Source organism: Scyliorhinus torazame, chromosome 24 (assembly GCF_047496885.1).
Source record: "Scyliorhinus torazame isolate Kashiwa2021f chromosome 24, sScyTor2.1, whole genome shotgun sequence".
Lineage (NCBI taxonomy): Eukaryota > Metazoa > Chordata > Chondrichthyes > Carcharhiniformes > Scyliorhinidae > Scyliorhinus > Scyliorhinus torazame.
This window is the reverse complement of record NC_092730.1, coordinates 40,019,479-40,045,125: the sequence shown is the minus strand read 5'-3', so window position 1 is coordinate 40,045,125 and position 25,647 is coordinate 40,019,479. Positions and strand designations below refer to the sequence as shown.

Sequence of the window (25,647 nt, the reverse complement as noted above, 5' to 3'; positions counted from 1 at the left end):
TAAGCTCCGTGCACAAATCGACTTAAATTCAATCTTCATCGTCGTTTCATTTCAAACAAGACATACGTTTCCTCCTTTTGAACCCCAGCCAGAGTCCTGTATCTGAGTGCCATCCTTCCCCAAGCCGCTAGGGGTTAAGCAGCTTCTCATTGCTGCATTGATCAGTTGCTCCGATCAACAAGGACCGAATTCCAGCTCTATCCGTTCCTCACACGAAGGCACTGAGAGTCTATGATCGGAGCGACGTGAAGTATCCAACTGGAGAGTTGAATCCTGACGACGGGAATTTCTCTCCACAGCTGCTTCCGGTGCTGCTTGCACAGACAAGTCGCCGAGAGAAATCCTCCAGTGTCCAAACAGGTGAACGTTCATCCAGTAGAGGGAGAAGAGTGTTCTGGGAGAAGTCAGCTTAGTCACCTCGCTGCACTGTGGGTCGCTGAAGAACAGGTATCAAGGAGCGGATCAGACTGAAAGCAAAACTTTGATACGAATAAAGAAAAAGGCAGATGTGTTGCTGACAAATAGCGACTTGTTTGCTTTTGGTGTGAATTAGAAAATAAATAGCAGAGAATGGTTTCGATCCATTGACCTCTGGGTTATGGGCCCAGCACGCTGCCGCTGCGCCACTCTGCTCGTGGTTGACTCTTTGCGGGGTCGGACTTGAGGTAAAGTTTGAAGAAATCAGTAACAACGTGATCAATGTTCCCAGAGCGGTGAATCTGTCGCGCCGAACTTCATTCTATGAAGGTGATTGCAGTCATTCCCCACTTTCCCATCAGAACAACGTCACAGAAGAAATCACGTCACCTTCACAGAACAACCATTCAGCACGAAACTGAATTATCTGAACCATGCTGACCAGAATCAGTGTGCTCAAACGTGTATTCTTGTTGAAAGAAAAAATGAGGAAGTGAATAGTTGTGTGGCTGCCGCAGGGCAGTAATGACGTACCTCCTGGTTTAAGGAGCAGAGTGCGGTAGGGAAACCGTGCTGGGCCATTACCCTGAGGACGAGGAATCGAGGCTGTTCTCTTCTATTTACATTCTCCCTCGCACCAAAAGTAAACAGAACTCACGTTCCTGTTTGCTTTGCAGCAAATACCTATCAGAAATTTCTTGCAGTCTCATCCCGACATTAGTCCCAAGAATGAAGGAGACAGCATGACACAGTGCAACATTGTAAAGCTCACACATAGGGAACCACGGAGAAAATGCTTTAAAGTCTCAGCAGGCCTGGCAGCATCTGCAGGGAGAGAAAAGAGCTAACGTTTCTAGTCCACGTGACAATTTGTCAAAGCTGCACGGGAAACGTTATCCAGTAGTACTCCACAGAGGGGCAATATAGATATATAACGATATCCAGTAATACCTCACAGTGAGGCAATAAGGAAATAAGGTTTATCGAGCAATAAATCACAATAGAAACCGAGTTCCCAACTTCCCCTCTCGGACGCATGTGAACAATCCAACCAGCCACACTATTTATAAGTTGAGAAGACGAATTTTACACGGGGTCCTGGGATCAATATGAATTCCTCAACCAGAGTCACTGAAGCAGATTATCGAGTCATTAACTGGGCTTTTGCCTGTGGGGTCTTGCTGTGCGTATTTAAGCAGGAATCCCATGACCTCAGGCCAACGCTTGTCCAATGATCTTCCTGAGGTTGAAAATCTGTCTGGAGAAATTAAATCTCGTGCAGGAAAAGTGAATATCAGGAGAGAGATTCTAACCCACGTCTCCAAAAGAGACAGCGAGCTGAACGCAGCATCTTAGACCGCCTGGCCATCCTGATGCGTCGTCGTCAAAACTAAGCTCCGTGCACAAATTGACTTAAATTCAATCTTCATCGTCGTTTCATTTCAAACAAGACATGCGTTTCCTCCTTTTGAACCCCAGCCAGAGTCCTGTATCCGAGTGCTCCAAATATGGCCTTACCAAAGTTTTGTACAGCTGCATCATCACCACACGGCTCTTAAATGCAACCCCTCTGTTAATGAACGCTAGCACACCATTGGCCTTCTCCACAGCTCTATCCACTTGAGTGGCAACTTTCAAACATCTATGAACATAGCCCCCAATATCTCTCTGCTCCTCCAAATTGCCAAGAACCCTACCGTTAACCCATTATTACGCATTCATATTTGTCCTTCCAAAATGGACAACCTCACACTTTTCAGGATTAAACTCCATCTGCCACTTCTCAGCCCAGCTCTGCATCCTATCTATGTCTCTTTGCAACCGACAATAGCCCTCCTCACTATCCACAGCTCCACCAATCTTCGTATCGTCTGCAAATTTACTGACCCACCCTTCAATTCCCTCATCCAAGTCATTATTGAAAATCACAAACAGCAGAGGACCCAGAACTGATCCCTGCGGTACGCCACTGGTAACTGGGATCCAGGCTGAATATTTGCTATCCATCACCACTCTCTGACTTCTATCGGTTAGCCAATTCGTTACCTAACAGGCCAAATGTCCCACTATCCCATGCCTCCTTACTTTCTGCATAAGCCTACCATGGGGATCATTATCAAATGCCTTAGTAAAATCCATGTACACTACATCCACTTCTTTACCTTCATCCACATGCTTCATCACCTCCTCAAAGAATTCAATAAGACTTGTTAGGCAAGACCTACCTCTCACAAATCCATGCTGACTATCCCTAATCAAGCAGTGTCTTTCTAGATACTCAGAAATCCTATCGCTCAGTGCCCTTTCCATTACTTTGCCTACCACCGAAGTAAGACTGACTGGACTGTAATTTCCAGGGTTATCCCTATTCCCTTTTTTGAACAGGAGAACGACATTCGCCACTCCCCAATCCCCTGGTACCACCCCTGCTGACAGTGAGGACGAAAAGATCATTGCCGACGGCTCTGCAATTTCATCTCTTGCTTCCCATAGAATTCTTGTATATATTCCGTCAGGCCCGGAGGACTTGTCTATCCCCAACTTTTACAAAATGCCCAACGCATCTTCCTTCCTAACAAGTATTTCCTCGAGCTTACTGTTTCACACTATCCTCTCCAACAATGTGGCCCCTCTCATTTGTAAATACTGAAGAAAAGAACTCGTTCAAGACCTCTCCTATCTCTTCAGACACAATACACAATCTCCCGCTACTGTCCTTCATCGGACCTACCCTCGCTCTAGTCATTCTCATATTTCTCACATATGTGTAAAAGGCCTTGGGATTTACCTGGATCCTACCCGCCAAAGATTTTCCTTGCCCTCTCTTAGCTCTCCGAATCCCTTTCTTCAGTTCCCTCCTGGTTATCTTGTATCCCTCCAGCGCCCTGATTGAAACTTGTTTCCTCAGCCTTACAGATGTCTCCTTCTTCCTCTTAACAAGACATTCAACCTCTCTTGTCAACCATGGTTCCCTCACTCGACCATCTCTTCCCTGCCTGACAGGGACATGCATATCAAGGACACGTAGTACCTATTCCTTGAACAAGTTTCACATTTCACTTGTGTCCTTCCCTGCCAGCCTATGTTCCCAACTTATGCACTTCAATGCTTGCCTGACAACATCGTATTTACCCTTCCCCCAATTGTAAACCTTGCCCTGTTGCACGCACCTAACCCTCTCCATTACTAAAGTGAAAGTCACAGAATTGTGGTCACTATCTCCAAAATGCTCCCCCACTAACAAATCTATCGCTTGCCTTGGTTCATTACCAAGTACCAAATCCAATATGGCCTCCCCACTGGTCGGACAATCTACATACTGTGTTGGAAAAGCTTCCTGGACACACTGCACAAACTGTGGAGAAGATACTGCGTGATAGGATCTATTCACATTTGGAAGAAAATAGACTTATCAGTGATAGGCAGCATGGTTTTGTGCAGGGAAGGTCATAACTTAGAAACCTAATAGAATTCTTTGAGGAAGTGACAACGTTAATTGATGAGGGAAGGGCTGTAGATGTCATATACATGGACTTCAGTAAGGCGTTTGATAAAGTTTCCCATGGCAGGTTGCTGGAAAAAGTGAAGTCGTATGGGGTTCAGGCTGTACTAGCTAGATGGATAAAGAACTGGCTGGGCAACAGCAGACAGAGAGTAGTGGTGGAAGGGAGTGTCTCAAAACGGAGAAAGGTGACTAGTGGTGTTCCACAGGGATCCGTGCTCGGAGCACTGTTGTTTGTGATATACAGAAATGATCTGGACGAAGGAATAGGTGGTTTGATTAGCAAGTTTGCAGATGATATTAAGATTGGTGGAGTTGCAGATACCGTGGAGGACTGTCAGAGAATACCGGGAAATATAAATAGATTGGAGAGTTGGGCAGAGAAATGGCAGGTGGAGTTCAATCCAGGCAAATGCGAGGTGATGCATTTTGGAAGATCTAATTCAAGAGCGGACTTTACGGTCAATGGAAGAGTCCTGGGGAAAATTGATGTACAGAGAGATCTGGGAGTTCAGGTCCATTGTACCCTGAAGGTGGCAACGCAGGTCGATAGAGTGGTCAAAAAAGCATACAGCATGCTTGCCTTCATCGGACGGGGTATTGAGTACAAGAGTCGGCAGGTCATGTTACAGTTGTCTAGAACTTTGGTCAGGCCACAGTTGGAATACTGCGTGCAGTTCTGGTCGCCACATTACCAGAAGGATGTGGATGATTTAGAGATGGTGCAGAGGAGGTTCACCAGGATGTTGCCTGGTATGGAGGGTGCTAGCTATGAAGGAAGGTTGAGTAGATTAGGATTGTTTTCATTGGAAAGACGGAGGTTGAAGGGGGACCTGATTGAGGTCTACAAAATTATGAGAGGTATATACAGGGTGGATAGCAACAAGCTTTTTCCAAGAATGGGGGTGTCAATTACAAGGGGTCACGATTTCAAGGTGAGAGGTGGAAAGTTTAAGGGAGGTGTGCGTGGAAAGTATTTTACGCAGAGGGTGGTGGGTGCCTGGAACGCTTTGCCAGCGGAGCTGGTAGAGGCGGGCACGATAGCGTCATTTAAGATGCATCTAGACAGATATATGAATGGGCGGGGAACAGAGGGAAGTAGATCCTTGGAAAATAGGCGACAGGTTTTGGTGAAGGATCTGGATCGGCGCAGGCTGGGAGGGCCGAAGGGCCTGTTCCTGTGCTGTAATTTTCTTTGCTCTTTGTTCTTTGTAAAGAGTTTCCACTCAATGTTTGGGAAGTTGAAGTCACCCATGACTACTACCCTGTGATTTCTGCACCTTTCCAAAATCTGTTTCCCAATCTGTTCCTCCACATCTCTGCTAATATTTGGGCCCACAGAAAACTCCCAACAAGGTGACCGCTCCTTTCGTATTTCTGACTTCAACCCATACTACCTCAGTAGGCAGATCCTCCTCGAAATGTCTGTCTGCAGCTGTTATACTATCTCTAATTAGCAATGACACCCCCCCCCCCCACCACCTCTTTTACCACCCTCCCTAATCGTATTGAAACTTCTATAACCAGGGACCTCCAACAACCATTTCTGCCCCTCTTCTATCGAAGTTTCTGTGATGGCCACCACATCGTAGTCCCACGTACCGATCCATGCCTTAAGTTCACCCACCTTATTCCTGATGCTTCTTGCGTTGAGGTATACACACTTCAACCCATCTCCGTGCCTGCAAGTACTCTCCTTTGTCAGTGTTACCTTCCCCACTGCCTCATTACACGCTTTGGCGTTCTGAATATCGGCTACCTCAGTTGCTGGACTACAAATCCGGTTCCCATTCCCCTGCCAAATTAGTTTATACCCTCCCGAAGATTACTAGAAAACCTCCCTCCCAGGATATTGGTGCCCCTCTGGTTCAGATGCAACCCATCCTGCTTGTACAGGTCCCACCTCCCCCAGAATGCACTCCAATTATCCAAATACCTGAAGCCCTCCCTCCTACACCATCCCTGCAGCCACGTGTTTAACTGCACTCTCTCCCTATTCCTAGCCTCGCTATCACGTGGCACCGGCAACAAACCAGAGATGACAACTCTGTCTGTTCTGGCTTTTAACTTCCAGCCTAACTCCGTTTATTACCTCCACACCCTTTTTCCTACCTACCTCGTTGATAGCAATGTGCACCACGACTTCTGGCTGCTCACTCTCCCCCTTAAGGATCCTGAAGACACGATACGAGACATCCCTGGCACAGGCACCCGGAAGGCAGCATACCTTCTGGGAGTCTCGCTCGCGACCACAGAATCTCCTATCTATTCCCTTAACCATTGAATCTCCTATTACGATTACTTTTCTCTTCTCCCCCTTCCCTTCTGAGCCCCAGACCCAGACTCAGTGCCAGAGAGCTGGCCGCTAAGGCCTTCCCCCGGTAGGTCACCCCCCCCCCCCCTCAACAGCATCCAAAACGGTATACTTGTTTTGAAGAGGAATGGCCACGAGGGATCCCTGCACTGTCTGCCTGTTTGTTTTCGTTCCCCTGACTGTAATCCAGCTACTCTTGTCCTGTACCTTGGGTGTGCTTACCTCCCTGTAACTATTCTTTATAACCCCCTCTGCCTCGTGGATGATCCGAAGTTCATCCAGCTCCAGCTCCAGTTCCCTAACACGGTCTCTGAGGAGCTAGAGTTGGGTGCACTTCCCTCAGGTACAGTCAGCGTGGACACCGTATCCCTCACCACCCACATCCTACAGGATGAGCATGTAACTGCCCTAGCCTCCAACCCTTCTTACCTTACAGAATATAGCTGCCCTGTGGATCAACTGGACTTCCGGCCTCTGACTCTGCTCCCAGTCAGCTGCACACTCTATAAACTCCTGGTTCCGTTCTCGCTCTTTGCTGAAATGAAATTAAAGGAGCACCTTACTAACTTCTCACCTAACTCCCTCAGTCACCAAACACTCACTGTAGCAGTCAAATGCACCAAATTCATCACTCAGAGGAAACAAAGTGTGCACTGTAGCTGGATCACTTTTATACTGTGAATCTAGCCTCTGGAGACTGGCCTAATCCAATTAGCTAATTAATAAGCTCCAGCTGCAAGTACCGACAAGTAGAACCTTTGTTTAAAGCTTGATGAAAATTCACCTTCTCAACCAAACAGGAACTTTTAAGTTAATTAACTAAATAAAAGAAAGACTAGACTTTAGATCAAAATTAACCCTTATACACCCTCAGTCACGAAACTCTCACTATAGCACGCAAATGCACCAAATTCAGAACTCAGTGAAGAACGCCTCCAGTGGACAAACAGGAGGAACTTCATTCAGTGGAGGCAGCAGAGGAGGATTCTGGAAGAGGTCAACTGAGTCACCTCGACTGTACTGTGGGCAGCCGAAGAACAGGTGTCAAGGAGCGGTTAAGCGCCAAACACGTCCCTCCCTACTTTTCCTCAAAACTGCTCCCGCGTTCAGTCAATGGCACCATATCGATCGCACAGATGTTAAAAAGTGCTTTGCAGGGTTCGTCCGGGATTGGAACCCGGGACCTCTGGCATTTTATCGCAGCAGAATTGCCTACGTGAGAATCGCCAAAGCGAGAATCATACCCTTAGACAAACGAGCCACCTGGTGATCAACGTCCCGCTGAAACAATCTTACCATTACTTCCCAACCGAAGCTTATTTTATTAACTCAATGGGCTTCTTAATTCCTGTTGAATTTGGTTTGGTTGTTAAAGTAAAATCCAAAGAAACTCTTTTTTGTCCCTTGCTTTTCTTATCGGGGTCATTGGGTCAATTTGGTTCTTTCTGGTTTGTTGGCCTCCGCTGCGAACAGAACAATAGACATCCGGGACCAATCTTTATAAATAGAAGCGTCGAGCACAAGGGCAATGCCGCTATGGAGGTTCTTCATAAAATCCTGAAAGAGAAATATAAAATGTTGGATAACTCGGCTGGTCTGGCAACATCTGTGGAGAGAGAAAGTTACAGTTCCGAGTCCAGTATGACACTGCCTCCCATTCTCGGTTTCCCTCTCAGTCAATGTCTGGTACTGTATGTGAGGGTGGGATTCAGTCTCTATCAGACATTGGTACTGAATGTCAGTGTGGAAATCTTTCTGTATTTATCAATCACAATTCTTGTTTGGGAAACGTGAGATGAATACGTAACATCAGCATGGCTGTAACAGATAGAGAAAGTCACACAGAAAGAGACTATCAGGATACACACAGTGACACACAGAAAAGGTGCAGTGCAAACCAGCAAGATACTGAGATGGAGAAATTGGGTATTTAGGAAAATGTGTTTTCTGCTGCACACAGAGAGGCCCTGTTTGTAAATGTATATCCTGCTGTGTAACCGTGCTCTCTGATGTGTAACTGAGCTCTCAGCTGTGTAACTGAGCTCTCTGCTATGTGACTGTTCTCTCTGTCGTGGAACAATGACTCTGCCGGTGACAGATCTGCACTGCACTGCACTAATTGGAGGGCTGTGACCAGTGGTGTTCCACAGGGATCAGTGCTGGGACCTTTGCTCTTTGTAGTATATATAAATGATTTGGAGGAAAATGTAACTGATCTGTTTAGTAAGTTTGCAGACGACACAAAGGTTGGTGGAATTGTGGATAGCGATGAAGAATGTCAGAGGATACAGCAGGATTTAGATTGTTTGGAGACTTGGACGGAGAGATGGCAGATGGAGTTTAATCCGGACAATTGTGAGGTAATGCATTTTTGAAGGTCTAATGCAGGTAGGGAATATACAGTGAATGGTAGAACCCTCAAGAGTATTGAAAGTCAAAGAGATCTAGGAGTACAGGTCTACAGGTCATTGAAAGGGGCAACACAGGTGGAGAAGGTAGTCAAGAAGGCATACGGCATGCTTGCCTTCATTGGCCGGGGCATTGAGTATAAGAATTGGCAAGTCATGTTGCAGCTGCATAGAACGTTAGTTAGGCCACACTTGGAGTATAGTGTTCAATTCTGGTCGCCACACTACCAGAAGGATGTGGAGGCTTTAGTGATGGTGCAGAAAAGATTTACCAGAATGTTGCCTGGTGTGGAGGGCATTAGCTATGAGGAGCGGTTGAATAAACTCGGTTTGTTCTCACTGGAACGAAGGAGGTTGAGGGGAGACCTGATAGAGGTCTATAAAATTATGAGGGGCACAGACAGAGTGGATAGTCAGAGGCTTTTCCCCAGTGTCGAGGGGTCAATTACTAGGTTTAAGGTGAGAGGGGCAAGGTTTAGAGTAGATGTACGAGGCAAGTTTTTTACGCAGAGGGTAGTGGGTGCCTGGTACTCGCTCCCGGAGGAGGTGGTGGAAGCAGGGACGATAGTGACATTTAAGGGGCATCTTGACAAATACATGAATAGGATGGGAATAGAGGGATACGGACCCAAGAAGTGTAGAAGACTGTTGTTTAATCGGGCAGCATGGTCGGCACGGGTTCAGAGGGCCGAAGGGCCTGTTCCTGTGCTGTACATTTCTTTGTTCTTTGGTTGTGTCAAATCATTCCCTGTTGTGTCAATGTGTTCCCGGTTGTGGAAATCGATCCGTCTGAAGCAGAACCTTTCTGCGCCATTACGGAGACGGAATTTCAATTCCAGATTTATTTAATCTTGTCACCAAAGGTTAGTTCACACCCCTGGATTCCCAGTCAAGCGACATAACCTTGTGTTTTTGTTATGAAGACAGTTAATTCAGCATGAATATTTTAAGATACGAATATGGAAACGCCCAACATGGGGCTCGAACCCACGACCCTGAAATTAAGAGTACCATGCTCTACCGACTGAGCTAGCCGGGATGGTGCTGCATTATCTATTAAACCTCTTCTTGCAGAGTAGCGGAGGTGCTCATTCGGAGGGTCAGTGTTGACTCGTTGGGTCGAATGGCCTCCTTCTGCGCTGGACATTTTACGATTCGATGATACAAGGAGGTTGATGCGGTGGAGTCCTTCTGCCATACTGCCCACTCCTGACACCATGTAGAAATGCTGGTCTCTCAATGACTGGCGACCAAGGTCTTGTAATAAAAAATAATTAAATTAATAATTGAGCAGCCCCTCCTGGCTTGTGCCCTGACCGCGATCCGGGGAGAACTGCTCGAATCCAGACACGTGATCATGTTAGTTGCCTCATCAGGTCATCACGTGACCATTCGGCCTGTACAGGTCTCCTTCTGTGCCGTAATTTCTAGATTCCATCATTTTTATTTTCTTCCAGACTGGGAAGTGTGGTCCTGTTCCATTTGAATTTCTAATATATTTCCAATGTAACTGATGTTGTTACACAAACTATTAAATCAGTGGAATTGTGCGTTTAGGGAGTTGAGATTTTCGAGTCTCTCAAGGCTTCTCTCCAAATCCAATGGCCATTTTCCACGAAGTATCAACCCCTCCTCACATAAACACTATTAGAACATAGAAAATACAGCACAGAACAGGCCCTTCGGCCCACGATGTTGTGCCGAACCTTTTTCCTAGATTAATCATAGATTATACAGTGCAGAAGGAGGCCATTCGGCCCACCGTGTCTGCACCGGCCGACTATTGGTCGCTTGAATGGAATAACTTCCTGGAGTGATTCCAGGCTGGTTTTAGAATGTATTCCATCGACCAAATAACTAATGAATGACACATTGAACGCAGCTGCGATGGCCGAGTGGTTAAGGCGTTGGACTTGAAATCCAATGGGGTTTCCCCGCGCAGGTTCGAATCCTGCTCGCAGCGACTGTGTTTCGAAATGTTTGTTCAACTCGCCGCACAAGCCGCTGACTCGAAAATTCATACGTTTTCCGATGGTTTGTAAATAAGCTGTTTGAACGTTAATCAAGTTCAGTCAGTTATTAACAGATGAATATTCAGATGAATAAGGAACTCACACCCAAAACAGCAATCAGTAAATAATAATATGTCCTTCAACGTTCGGAAGGAGAAGCAGCAACGGCAGCGAATGGAAACGTGGTTTGGTTTCATTCAGCTGAATGTATTTCTGGGTAAAAAGATCGTGGCAGAAATGGAACATTTTTAAAAAATATTTTCTTGTTCTCTTTCCTTTGTCTCCATCTGTTTCTTTGTTTCTTTCTCTCTCCCTCACTCATTGTTTTTGTGCTTCTCCGGGGACTGATTGGATACAGCGAAACTCAGCCCCATCTCATTCCAACTCTTTTGGACCAACACGTCCTGGTGATGGACGGTCCTGAATCAGTGGAAGAATCGACAAACTATTCCATTCTTGGCTCTGTGAGAAGTTCCATTCCTGGTTGTGAGGTGGCTCTGAGATAAAGGGATCGAGAGAGAAAGAGGTGACTGCAGTCTGACTCTTACTCTGAAAACCAGTTAGTGCGCCCTTGTACAAAGTGGATGTGTCTGAGAACAGGAGGAAAGCAGATCATGGGTCTGTGATTGATTTTATTGAGCAGGACCTTGAAAAGTGATGCAATCTTCTAACCAGTCAGCGCCTGTCTGAGAACTGGCAAGGAAGTAAGGCTGTTATTGAAACGGTTGATCTTGAATTAGTTTAGGCAAACCGATTATTTATGAGGTGTTGGTATATTGTTTTCAGAGACACTGTCATACTTTCTTAAAATATGATTTGTGCTTGTTTTTGTTTTGTTCAATAATTTGGGGAATCTATTTGGAGCGGATGCAGTTGGTTAATATCTGTGCCGCTTGCTTGTCCAGCTGCCCGTGCAACAGCAGCTCCATTCCTGTCGAGATCTGTGGACACAAACAGGATATCCAAACTATTGCGCACTGCTGCCATCTCCTGGTTGAACGCGAGTTGTAGAACACGGTAACGCTGTATTCGTAACACATTTCAATTGGTGCAAAAGAACATTAACATGGTTAAATATTATCATTGTAGTAATCATCTTGAAATCCCCAGATATCTGATTTCTGACTGAGCTGCCCAGCTCTACCCGACCTATGGGAATATGAAAGATTCCCATTACAGCCATATTGGTTACAAGAATATAGAATCCCTGAATTAATACATTCACCCGCTTCATTGTTTGTGTATTCGTTCTATAAATACAGAGCGGGCAACATTGCCCAGGGACAGGTGGTGGTATCGTGGTGACTGTCCCAGCATTTGACCCAGATTCAGTTCCTGCCCATCACAGTGGTGAATTATTTAATTAGATACCGCAGGTCAGGACAGAAAAGGAGTGGACACTCCTCAAATAAAATTCACCAATTGTTTTCATCATCCATGGGTTCCTTATGTAATAACCAGCATCAATTTGTTTTGAGTGGAAACTTAGTTTAAATAAACGAACAATCTTCAACATTAATAACTAAGTTCTCAGTCTGCAACAATAGTAAATAGGTGGGTTAAACGGGTCAAAAATACGAGCCACGCAAAGTTCCGTTTACAAAATAAGCTTAAAACACTCCTAGTGGCTGAATAAATTAACCACTAAGTAAGTTACATAATTAATACCAGTAAAAAGTTATTACTGAAACAGGAAGAAAAGTGCAGCATCAGGGCACAAGGACAAGGTAATGTTTAAAACAAGGATAAGAGTCCAATGTAATGACACACAGAACATCATAAATATATTGCATAAATACATTTATTGTGGACTGGTGCCATCTCCTGGCTGAGCGGGAGCCGTGTGACACAGACACTTTCATTCAGGAGCGTTTTAAATTGGAGTGAAATGCACACAAACAACACGAATTTCTTTCTGCTCACTGTGCCAGTTATAGTGATCTGTATTAAACAGCAGGAGCGGGATCCGCAGTCTTCACCTTGTTTTAAAATAATTTAGAGTACCCAATTAATTTTTCCCAATTAAGGGGCAATTTAGCGTGGCCAATCCACCTAGCTTGCACATCTTTGGATTCTGGGGGATAAACCCACGCAAACACGGGAGAATGTGCAAACTTCACACGGACAGTGACCCAGAGCCGGGATCGAATCTGGTACCTCGGCGCCGTGAGGCAGTAGTGCTGACCACTGTGCCGCCATGCTGCCCTCGCAGTTTCGTTGTTGAAATAAAATCAAAAGAAACAATTTTTGTCCCTTGCTTTTCGTACTGGGATCATTGGGTAAATTGGGTTATTTTTGGTTTGTTGGCCTCCACTGCGAACAGAATAAAACACATACGGGACCAGTCTTTGCCGTTGCTGAGTAAGCACTGTGCAATGGTCACTATGAACGATTCTGTCATGAAGCTGCTCCTCAAGTATTCTCTTTCTCAATCTGCTGAAGGCTGAGCTGACACATTGGAGGTTAGGGCGAATCCTATCTGCTGGATCTGCCTTTTTCCAGTGGTGGCTTCCGGTCATGGAAAACGGTCCACATTTTCCACGATCTCGCCATTTTATTCTGTGTGCCATTTCTATGTGAGTGTTGACAACATAATTCAGCTCTTGGTATTCACCATGATTCAGGGACAGCACGGTAGAATAGTGGTTAGCACTGTGGCTTCACAGCGCCGGGTCTCATGTTCGATTCCCACTTGGATCACTGTCTGTGTTCTCCCTGTGTCTGCGTGTGTTCCCTCCGGGTCTCCGGTTTCCTACCACACTCCAAAGATGTGCAGTTTAGGTGGATTGGCCATGCTAAATTACCCTTAGGTTAGATGGGGTTGCTGGGATACGGGGAAAGGGTGGACGCGTGGGCTTCAGTGGGGTGCTATTTGAAGAGCCTGTGCAGATTCCATGGTACGAATGGCCACCTCTGCACTGTAAATTCTATGATTCTATATTCCCTTAAAAAATGCATCATGAATGAATGAATGAAAATCGCTTATTGTCACAAGTAGGCTTCAAATTAAGTTACTGTGAAAAGCCCCTAGTCGCTACATTCCTGCGCCTGTTCGGGGAGGCTGGTACGGGAATTGAACCGTGCTGCCTTGGTCTGCTTTAAAAGCCAGCGATTTACCCCAGTGTGCTAAACCAGCCCTTGTCTGGTTTCTAGTCTAAACCAGTCATCTCACACGTCTCCAGACTGAAAATCATCTTTCGTCGTTTGAAGTTCTAGACTGTCCACGTATCAGTTCAGAACATTTCCAAGTTTGTACCATCATCAAACTTTGAAACTGTTCCCTCTACACCATGATCTAGCACATTGTTATATACCAGGGAAAGCAAATATTCCAGTAGGAACCCATGTCGAACACTACAAAACTTCTTCCAGTCCGAAAACTCTCTAATGGCCATTATATTCTGTTTGTGATTATTCAACCACATTTATATCCATATTGCTACTGTCCCTTTTATTCCAGGAGCTACACATTTCGCTAATTCTGTGCAGTTTTGGTTTCCTTATTTAGGTAAATACGGTTCAGAGGAGGTTTCCTCGATTGGTCCGGGAATGAGCGGGTTTTCTAATGAGGAAAGGTTAGACAGACTGCACTTGTTTCCAATGGAGATGTGAAGAGTGACAGTTGATTTGATTGAAGTACATCAGATCTTGAATGGTCTTGGCAAGGTGGACGTGGAAAGGATGTCACTGCTTGAGGTTAACTACTGGGCAGTTAAAAACAAGGATGTCGCCATTTTCGGATGGAGATGTGGAAATTTCTCACTCCCAGAGTTGTGCGACTTTGGAACTCTGCCTCAGAAGGCGGCGGAAGCGGGACATTGATTATTTTTAAGGCGGAGATTCAGCAAATAAATCAAAGGTTTATTGGGGTTACATACAAACATTGCATTCAGCCAACTACCTGGATGCGCAAGCGTTCGTTTGTTTTTCTTGATATCTGAGGATAAATTCAGAGTCCTCCACCATGGTGAAACGGTCTTTAAATGTCGCGTTCGTTTCTTCGCGTGTTCTGTATTGACACATTCTCTGGAGCTCAAACTTGCTCCCGATTTCAATCAATGACAACACATGGATCGCACTGATTAAACATAAACAGGGCTCGTCCGGGATTTGAACCCGGGACCTCTCGCATTTTACCGTTAACGGAAATCCCTAAGCGAGAATCATACCCCTAGACCAACGAGCCAACCGACAGGCAAACGTCACTCAAACCAACTTATCATTGCGTCCCGAAGCCTATCGTATCAGCTCAATGCGCTTTTTAATTCCTGTTCAATTTTGTTTCGTTGTTGAAATAAAATCAAAAGAAACAATTTTTGTCCCTTGCTTTTCGTACTGGGATCATTGGGTAAATTGGGTTATTTTTGGTTTGTTGGCCTCCACTGCGAACAGAATAAAACACATACGGGACCAGTCTTTGCCGTTGCTGAGTAAGCACTGTGCAATGGTCACTCCGAACGATTCTGTCATGAAGCTGCTCTTCAAGTATTCTCTTTCTCAATCTGCTGAAGGCTGAGCTGACACATTGGAGGTGAGGGCGAATCCTATCTGCTGGATCTGCTTTTTTCCAGTGGTGGCTTCCGGTCATGGAAAACGGTCCACATTTTCCACGATCTCGCCATTTTATTCTGTGTGCCATTTCTATGTGAGTGTTGACAACATAATTCAGCTCTTGGTATTCACCATGATTCAGTCAGTGGTGGTCTGTGGAAAGTAGGAGTCAGTCTGTGGAGCTCTGTCTCCCATAGTCTTGACGTTCAGAGTGACCATTACACAGTCCTTGTGGCGACAAGGTCCCATTTGCACATTGAGGATTCGCACCATCCCGTTATTTGACACTACCACCCTGCTACGTGCGATCAATTTTGAAATACAATTGCTGCATATTTCAGTCCCTGACACTATATGGCAGAGTCAGATTCATTCCATATTTGTAATATACCAATCATTCTTCGGCTTGTTACAGATCTTCTGCAACAATCTGTCTTTGGGATTCAGTGAAATCGCTTTGCGAGAGTCTCTGGGACTGTATGAGAGTCTGTCATTCATTTAATATCTTTCATACTCTGAAAATCTGTGTGAAGGTGGAACTAAATCTGTAATGATCAATCTCTAATATTGTTATTGAGTGGATAAAATCATTATGTTGTTTGCCAGTTTCCGTTAAAACGTCTGCATATCAGAATCATGACAAGACTTTCAGTGGCAGTGGGCATGCGCGTGTGTTGGGGGAGGTGCATATAGACATTTGGGTGGTGACTGAATCTTTATCTGTCAGTCCCTGCTGTGCACAGTAACAAGTCTGACAACACCAGGTTAAAGTCCAACAGGTGTGTTTCAAACACTAGCTTTCGGAGCACTGCTCGTTCCTCAGGTGAATGAAGAGGTATGTTTCTGAAACATATATATAGGCAAAGTCAAAAATGCAAGACAATGCTTTGAATGCCAGCATTTGCAGGTAATTAAGTCTTTACAGATCCAGAGATTAAATGAAAATCGCTTATTGTCACAAGTAGGTTTCAAATTAAGTTACCGTGAAAAGCCACATTCCGTCGCCTGTTCGGGGAGGCTGATCCAGGAATTGAGCCGTGCTTCTGATCGGACTCGGTCGGCTTTTAAAGCCAGCGATTCAGCCCTGTGCTAAACCAGATAGGGCGAACCCCAGGTTAAAGGGGTGTGAATTGACTCACACCAGGACAGTTGGTAGGATTTCGCAAGCCCAGGCCAGGTAGTGGGGGATAAATGTAATGCGACATGAATCCAAGGTCCCGGTTGAGGCCGTACTCATGTATGCGGAACTTGGCTCGAAGTTTCTGTTCGGTGATTTTCCTTGTCGCGCGTCCTGAAGGCCGCCTTGCAGAACGCTTACCCGGAGATCAGAGGCTCAATGCCCTTGACTGCTGAATTGTTCTCCTACGTGTTCTCTGGTGTGACATGTGAATATTCGATTCATTCTCTATCTGCAGTCTCTATTGCTTTGTGTGGCACAGGTCTCCCTCGGCCAACGAACCAGCCGCTGATTTGATCTCACTTAAAGCAACTTTTAATTGCGTCCAAAGCCCATCAGTTTCCCCACACAATTATAAATCAGAAATATGAATGAACAATGTGACATTTATCTCTCTGTTCTGGAGCTGACCAGAAGCAGTGATGTCAGTTTGCACCACTCGCCAAGTCGGCCTGTGGATGCGCCTCGCCAATCACGTGGGTAATGTAATTCTGCCAGTCAGTGGGTTCAGTTGGCATTTTAGGAGAAATTCGAAGCCATCATGACTTCATCAGTGGCTCATGGTTAAGGTGTGAGTGATGTCAATCATGATGTGATCAAATGAGTATCTGTTTCAGTCTTTCCGCAGGGAGTTTTCATACTGAGGAGAAACATGTTGGACATGGTCTGGGAATGTTTCACTCCGGTCCATTCCCAACATATCCTGCCCTGATGGGATGGGCTTTTCCTTCCAAACGTTGCAGAACACTTTTCTAATATTGATTAATATTGGTTAATTATCATTTCTCAAGTATTGTTTCATATGTTTAGAGTAGTTTATATAAAAATACTAATTACCAGACGTGATAAAGTTTTACTTTCATTCCCGAAAAAGCCAAATTGGATGAAAACCATCAAAGAGCCCCGGTCATTTGTGTGGTCAGTGGTGTGTTTATGGAGTACGAAATGGTTTTCAGAGTAAGAGTCAGACTCGTTCTCTCTCGATCCCTTTATCCCAGAGCCACCTCACAACCAGGAATGGAACTTCGTACAGAGCAAGAATGGAATAGTTTGTCGATTCTTCCACTGATTCACGATCGTCCATCACCAGGACGTATTCGTCCAGAAGAGTTGGGATGAGATGGGGCTGAGTTTCGCTGTGTATCCAATCAGTCCCCGGAGAAGCACAAAAACAGTGAGTGAGGGAGAGAGAAGGAAACAAAGAACCAGATAGAGAGACAACGGAAAGAGAACAAGGAAATATTTTAAAAACATGTTCCATTTCTGCCACGATATTTTTACCCAGAAATACATTCAGCTGAATGAAACCAAACCACGTTTCCATTCGCTGCCGTTGCTGCTTCTCCTTCCAAACGTTGCAGGAACCGTTATTATTTATTGATTGTTGCTTTGAGTGTGATCTCCTTATTTATCTGTATGTTTCGTTTAGTTTCCAAAAAGGACTTTTTTCCAAAAAACTGCGTTCGATAAATGTTCATACCGTTAACAGACAACCAACCGAAATTCCGATTCATTGTCGAGCCGGCAGCTTCCCGGGATGAGTTGAACAAACATTTCGAATCACAGTCGAATCTGCGGGGGGGGGGGGGGACCCTATTGGATTTGAAGTCCAATGCCTTGACCATTCGGCCATCACAGCTGCATCATTCAACAGTAATTTGGTCGATAGAATACATTCTAAAACCAGCCTGGAATCACACAAGGAAGTCATTGCATTCAAGCGATCAAAGGCCCCGGGATTTATGTGAGGAGGGCTTGAATCTTGTGGAAAATAACCATTCGATTTGGAGAGAAGCCTTCAGATATTCGAAAATCTGAGTTCCATAAACGCACAATTCCACTGATTAAATAGTTTGTGCAACAACATCAGTTACATTGGAAAAATATTAGAAATTCATGTTTCTTCTCAAATGCAGAAGCACTACACTTCCCAGTCTGGAAGAAAATTAAAATGATGAATCTAGAAATGTGAGCACAGAGGGAGACCAGTGCAGACCGAATGGTCGCGGGATGACGCAACTAAATGATCACGTGTCTGGATTCCGGCAATTCTCCCCGGATCCCGGTCAGAGCACAAGCCAGGAGGAGCAGCTCAATTATTAAATCAATTATTTTTTATTACAACACCTTGGTTGCCAGTCATTCAGAGACGAGCATTTCTATATGGTGTCAGGAGTGGACATTATAGCAGAAGCATTTGAACGCATCAACCTCCTTGCATCATAGAATCGTAGATGTCCATGCTAAGTTGCCCCTTAGTGTTCAAAATGTTGGGTGGTGTTACAGGGATGTGGTGGGGACAGAGGGGCTCTTTCAGAATATCGTTGCAGAATCCATTGGCAGAATGGCCTCCTTTTACATTTTAATGATTTCATGATAATCCTCATGTCCACTTTCCCGGCTTTTTCTCTATACATTTCATGATGAATCTTTAAAACCAACATACCAACCAAGCCTCAAGTAGCAGTAACTCCTCAATGGTCGTTAATGTCCCGGCTATCAATCATTTGGTCAGTCTTGAGTGAAGTCACATCCTGGAAATGTCATACATTGATCCAGTTCTAAAGTAAATTAAGTCGCTCTAGTCCCTGATGACCACAGGCTCTTTGAGGGTAAGATCTCACTGGTGGTGATTTAACCTGAGGATCACCATACCTCAGTCGAGGAGCAATAATAGTAATAATACTAATAATCTCTTATTGTCACAAGTAGGCTTCAATGAAGTTACTGTGAAAAGCCCCGAGTCGCCACATTCCGGCGCCAGTTCGGGGAGGCTGGAACGGGAATTGTGAGATGGCGGGGTTTTTATGTTTCAGGTCTTGTATAACCGTGTGATCTGAATCTAATTAATTTGGTTTTCCTTCTGCTAATCTTGTCTCACAGTGAGGCAAACCTCACTGATTGGATAGACGAGTGATCGTTCTTCAGTCTTGTCATTGTCGGACCCGCTGAATATGGAGGCATATCCTGTGTGGCAGGATTTAGCTCCAACTCAAGCTATAAGTTTGTGGATGATACCACTGCGGTAGATCGTATCGCAAACAATGACGAATCAGATACAGAAGGTAGATAAATCACATGGTTGCATAGTGCACTGTCATGTGAGTGTACCTTTAAGACATGGATGTTTAAGCAATGTACATTTAACAAAACAGTGATGTCAGAGAGTGGGTGGAACTGGGCTTTAGGTCAGCCATTTTGCAGGTTTTTAGTTTCAGTTCAAAAAGCACTTTGTGTGTGCCTGTGTGTTTCCAGAGAGCTGCAAGTTTGAAAAGTGATTGGGAGTGTCTTCGTTTGCAGGGGATGTTAAGTTGAGTTCATGGAATAAACAGTGTTTTCTGTTTAAAAACCCACGTGACCATAATTGTAATCCCACACCTCGGGAAAAAGCCATGTGCCAGGAAAAGCAACACATCCATTAAAGGGAGAGATTAGTTGAACTCTCTGATACATTTTGGGGTTCTGAAAACGCCTCGCCCATAACAGTACCTAAAACAGCCTGTCTCTAAATGTCGGAAAGACCAAGGAACTGATCATCGACGCCATGAAGCGTTGCACAACACACACACCCGTCTGCATCAATGGGTGCGAAGTGGAGATGGTCGATAGCTTTACATCTCTGAGGGTCACCATCATCAACAGTCTGTCCTGGTCCACTCACGCTAATGCAACAATCTAGAAAGCCCAACATCGTTTGTACCTCCTAAGGAAGGAAAATAAAATCGTCATGTCTGCATCGACTCTCACAAACGTCTACAGATGCGCCATAGAGAGCATCCTATCGGGCTGCATCACAGCTTGGTATGGCAACTGCTCGATCCAACTTCGCAAGAAACTGCAATGTGGTGAACTCAGCTCAACCCAACACACAAGCTTGCCACCCGCACAGTGATTCTGCCTACAACTCCCGCTGCCGCAGGACAGCAGACAACATTATCAGAGACCCTCCCACCCAGGCTTTACCTTTTTACTGATTATTCCATCAGGCAGAAGGTACAGAAGTCTGAAGACCCGCACATCCAGACATAGGAACAGCTTCTTCCCCACAGCTACTAGACTCCTCAACAACTCTCCCTCGGACTGATCTGTTCCCTGTAAGAACACTATTCACGACGCCCTATGCTGCTGTTGGTCATGGATTTACTTTGTTTGTCCACTTGTTCCGCACTGTAACCAATCACTGTTTGTCGATGTACCATTTGTCAATGCACTGCGTCGATTATTCTTTTTTTGCCCACTATGTATGTAATGTGTATGTTCCTTGGAAGCAGAAAAATACTTTTCACTGTACATGTGACAATAAGTCAAATCAAAGTGGTTCCTCTCTCACTACCCGATCAATTCATCTCAATCAGACCAAGACTGAATTTTGAATTCTCGCTTTTCCAACACAGCTCGATGCAATCCGGCCTCACAACCTGGAATGGATTTGCACGTCAGTGATTGCAGATCCATCATCGAAAAATGAGTCCCACTTCCGAGAAAAAAGCGTATGAAAAATCGACGATAATGGGATTCGAACGGCGTTATAGAACGCAATGGACTAGCAGTCCATCGCCTTAACCACTCGGTCAGCTCAGCACACAAGTGTATGCGTCAAAAAGACTTAATTCGTTTTGCATTCGTGAACTGATGGACAATATCCGCCTCTTTGTCTTCAGCCCCGTGTTCAATGTTGGAAATGCAGTTTTTTTCAGTAAAATGAATTCCCATCACATTCAGGGACTTTTGTGAATGGACTGATGGGAAACACATCAATATTATTTCCAAGATGTTTCCACACAGTGTGAAAGGCCCCCGCTGAAAGACTGGATTCAACCATCATTTGATAGCAAAAACAAACGCTCCCGGCTTCACAGAGGAATCCGTCGATCATCGGAACACACACTTCACGATGGACATTTTCTGATAATTCAGTTACAAGTTTCTACTCCTGCCTGGCTTCATTCCCCAGGAAATAGGGATTATATTCTTTCAGCGAGTCATGAAAGTATACTTGGAGCAGATTAAAGATAAATTATTGTGGTACCATGAAACTATTCCTGGTTGAAAGGTAAACTTTCCATAAAGTGCTTCAATATTCAGCGGGTCCGTCCATGACAAGACTGAGGAACGATCACTCGTCTATCCAATCGGCGAGGTGTACCTCAGCGTGAGACAATATTAACAGAGTGAGAACCAGGTTAATTAGATTCAGATCACACGGTTACAATAGAACTGAAGCAGGAAAACCCCGCCTTCGCAGCCTTGCCACTCGCCTGAGGTATCGTGATCCTCAGGTTAAATCACCATCAGTCAGATCTCACCGTCAACCGGGAAAGCAGCCTATGGTTATCAGGGACTAAAGCGACTTAATTTACTTTCGAACTGGGTCAATGTATGATGTTTCCAGGATGTGACTTCCTCAGACTGATCAAATGATTGACAGACGGAAAATTTACGACCATTGAGGAGTTACTGGTACCTGAGGCTTGGTTGGAGTATTGGTTTTAAAGGTTAATCATGAAATCTAGAGATGAATAGCCGGGAAAGTGGGCATGAGGATTATCATGAAATCATTAAAATGTAAAAGGTGGCCATTCGGCCCATCGACTCCGCACCGACCCTCTGAAACAGTCCCTATGCCCCAACCACATCCCTGTAACGCACTACCCAACTTTATAAACACAAAGGGGCAATTTAGCATGGACATTCCACCTAACCCACGCACATTTGGACGTGCGAGGAAATCGAAGCACCCGGAGGAAACCCATAGACACAGAAAAAAAGTGCAAACTCCACACAGTCAGTGACCAAAGGCTGGAATTGAACCGGAATCGCGGGCGCTGTGAGGTAGGCACTGTGACAACGTGCCACCATACCAGATCATAACACGTCATATCATATCAGATCAATCATGATCTCATTGAAATACAGAGCACATTCGATGGGCTGAATGGTCTACTTGTGCTCCTACGTCTTATACCCTGATATTGTGTAAATGTGTTCCGGTTCTTGTGTAACTCTTGTTAAAACAACACAGACACCGTATGCCGACTGCATCTGATTATCTGGCGCAGAGAAGGTGATTGTGGAATACATGTCGTACCCATCAAACTCTGCTACTCACCTGACTGAGATTTGTTCTGTATCTGTAAATGACAGGTAGTATTCGCGAGTGGAGGGAACACTCTGCACCTCAGTCTCTGGGACAGGTTGTGAGAGCAGGATGCCTTTATTATGAGTCAATGTCTGGTACTTTATGTGAGGGTGGGTTTCAGTCTCTATCAGACATTGGTACTGAATGTCAGTGTGGAAATCTTTCTGTATCTATCAATCACAATTACTGTTTGGGAAAAGCGAGATTAATACATAACATCAGCGCTGCTGTAACAGACAGAGAAAGAAACACAAAAAAGCAGTAAGAGACTATCAGGACACACACAATGACACAGAAAAGGTGCCGAGATGGAGAAACTTGTTATTTAGGAAAGTGTGTTTTCTGCTGCACACAGAGAGGCCCTGTTTGTAAATGTATATCCTGCTGTGTAACTGAGCTCTCTGCTCTGTAACTATTCTCTCTGCCGTGGAACCGTGACACTGCCGGTGACAGATCTTCACTGTCGTTGCGTCAATGTGTTCCCAGTTGTGGAAATAAGATCCGTCGGAAGCAGAACCTTTCTGCGCCGTTAATGAGACGGCGTTTTCTCACGTTAATTTTCGTTTTGTTCGTTTCGACCCACTGGATTCCCAGTCAAGGGTCATAACCTTATTCCTGTTATGAAGACAGTTCATTCAGCACCAATGTTTTCGGATAATAACAAGGAAGCGCCCAACGTGGGGCTCGAACCCACGACCCTAGGATTAAGAGTCCCATGCTCTACAGACTGAGCTAGCCGGGCTGCTGGCGCAGTATCAATTAAACCTCTTCTTGAAGAGAGTTGCTGCGGTTCTCATTCGGAGGGTCAGTGCTGACTTGTTGGGCCGAATAGCCTACTTCTGAGCTGGATATTCTACGATTCTATGATTCAAGGAGGTTGATGCGGTGAAGTCCTTCTGCCATACTGCCCATTCATGACACCATGTAGAAATACTGGTCTCTCAATGACTGGCGACCAAGGAGCTGTAATAAAAAATAACTGACTTAATAATTGAGCAGGTCCTCCTGGCTTGTGCTCTGACCGCGATCCGGGGAACTGCCGGAATCCCGACAGTGATAATTTTAGTTGCGTCATCAGGTCATCAGGTGACCGTTCGGCCAGCACAGGTCTCCTTCTGTGCTGTAATTTCCAGATTTCATCATTTAAATTTTCTTCCAGACTGTAAACTGTGTACCTGCTCCATTTGAATTTCTAATATATTTCCAATGTAACTGACGTTGTTCCACAATCTATTCAATCGGTGGAATTGTGCGTTTAGGGAGCTGAGGTGTTCGAGTCTCTCAAGGCTTCTCTCCAAATCCAATGGTCATTTCCCACGAAGATTCAATATCACATAAACACCGGGGCCCCGTTGATCGTTTGAATGCAATAACTTCCTGGAGTGATTCCAGGCTGGTTTTAGAATGTATTCTATCGACCAAATTACTAATGAATGACGCACTGGACGCAGCTGCGATAGCCGAGTGGTTAAGGCGTTGGACTTGAAACCCAATGGGGTCTCCCCGCGCAGGCTCGAGCCCTGCTCGCAGCGACTGTGATTCGAAATATTTGTTGAACTCCCCGCGCAAGCCGCTGACTCGAGAATGAATCGGAATGATTGTAAATGAACGGTTTGAACCTATATCGAGCTCAGTCAGATATTTACCATTTCTTTTGGTAACTGAACGATATATAAAGAAGCTCACACTCAAAACAACAATCAATAAATAATAACGTCTCCTGCAACGTTTAGAAGGAGAAGCAGCAACGACAGCGAATGGGAACGTGGTTTGGTTTCATTCAGGTGAACGGATTTCTGGGTAAAAAGATCGTGGTAGCCACCAAACCCACTGTGTTCAGCGACTTCTCCCTGTCTGCTCTGCCTCAGAGCCCCACTGTCCCTATTCCCTCGTTCTCCCTCAATGCTCTCAGCTTCTGACATATTGCTCCCGTGCCCACCCCCCTGCCATACTAGTTTAAACCCTCCCGTGTGACACTAGCAAACCTCGCGGCCAGGATATTTATGCCTCTCCAGTTTAGATGCAACCCGTCCTTCTTATATAGGTCACACCTGCCCCGGAAGAGCTCCCAGTGGGTCAGATAACGGAAACCCTCCCTCCTACACCAGCTGTTTAGCCACGTGTTTAGCTGCTCTATCTTCCTATTTCTAGCCTCACTCGCACGTGGCACAGGGAGTAATCCCGAGATTACAATGCTAGAGGTGCTGTCTTTTAACTTTCTGCCTAGCTCCCTGAACTCCTGCTGCAGGACCTCATGCCCCTTCCTGCCTATGTCGTTAGTACCAATATGTACAACGACCTCTGCCTGTTTGCCCTCCCCCTTCAGGATGCCCTCTACCCATTCGGAGACATCCTGGACCCTGGCACCAGGGAGGCAACATACCATCCTGGAGTATCTTTCACGTCCACAGAAGCGCCTATCTGTGCCCCTGACTATAGAGTCCCCTATTACTATTGCTCTTCTGCGCTTTGACCCTCCCTTCTGAACATCAGAGCCAGCCGTGGTGCCACTGCTCTGGCTGCTGCTGTTTTTCCCTGATAGGATACACCCCCTCCCCCGACAGTATCCAAAGGGGTATACCTGTTCGAGAGGGGGACAACCACAGGGGATTCCTGCACTGACTGCCTGCCCTTTCTGGTGGTCACCCATTTCTCTGCCTGCACCTTGGGTGTGACCACATTTATATAACTGCGATCTATGACGCTTTCCGCCACCTGCATGCTCCTAAGTGCATCCAATTGCTTCTCCAACCGAACCAAGCGGTCTGTGAGGAGCTCCAGTTGGGTGCACTTTCTGCAGATGAAGCCATCTGGGACGCTGGAAGCCTCCCGGACCTGCCACATCTCACAGTCAGAGCATTGCACCCCTCTAACTGACATTGCGTCAATTAATTAAAATTAAACGTTTTTTTTTTAAATTATTATTTTTATTTTTTTAAAGTTACTGTTAACTATCTGTTTCCTAGCACTAGATTTCTAATATAAATGCGAAAGCTAAATATAGTACTCTCCGATCTCTGGCTTAGATACCTCTCTAAATTATAATTCAGTAATTATGTTTAATTAGTTACCAATGCTTAATTTTTTTAATTCAGTGTAGATTCCCAACCAGCCACTCAGGTCACAG

The 25,647-nt window shown here is 45.2% G+C and overlaps 6 non-coding genes across 6 annotated transcripts; 2 read left to right on the top strand and 4 right to left on the bottom strand.

Annotated features, from left to right (window-relative positions):
• Window positions 1-561: 561 nt before the first annotated feature.
• trnam-cau (transfer RNA methionine (anticodon CAU)) lies at window positions 562-633 on the bottom strand. Its single transcript has one exon. It is a non-coding gene; the product is annotated as a tRNA-Met (tRNA).
• Window positions 634-9,607: 8,974 nt separating this feature from the next.
• Window positions 9,608-9,680, bottom strand: trnak-cuu (transfer RNA lysine (anticodon CUU)). Its single transcript has one exon. It is a non-coding gene; the product is annotated as a tRNA-Lys (tRNA).
• Window positions 9,681-10,522: 842 nt separating this feature from the next.
• Window positions 10,523-10,604, top strand: trnas-uga (transfer RNA serine (anticodon UGA)). Its single transcript has one exon. It is a non-coding gene; the product is annotated as a tRNA-Ser (tRNA).
• Window positions 10,605-14,748: 4,144 nt separating this feature from the next.
• Window positions 14,749-14,839, bottom strand: trnap-agg (transfer RNA proline (anticodon AGG)). Its single transcript is given in 2 exon segments — window positions 14,749-14,784; window positions 14,804-14,839. It is a non-coding gene; the product is annotated as a tRNA-Pro (tRNA).
• Window positions 14,840-23,189: 8,350 nt separating this feature from the next.
• trnak-cuu (transfer RNA lysine (anticodon CUU)) lies at window positions 23,190-23,262 on the bottom strand. The gene has a single exon. It is a non-coding gene; the product is annotated as a tRNA-Lys (tRNA).
• Window positions 23,263-23,970: 708 nt separating this feature from the next.
• On the top strand, window positions 23,971-24,052 carry trnas-uga (transfer RNA serine (anticodon UGA)). Its single transcript has one exon. It is a non-coding gene; the product is annotated as a tRNA-Ser (tRNA).
• Window positions 24,053-25,647: the final 1,595 nt, after the last annotated feature.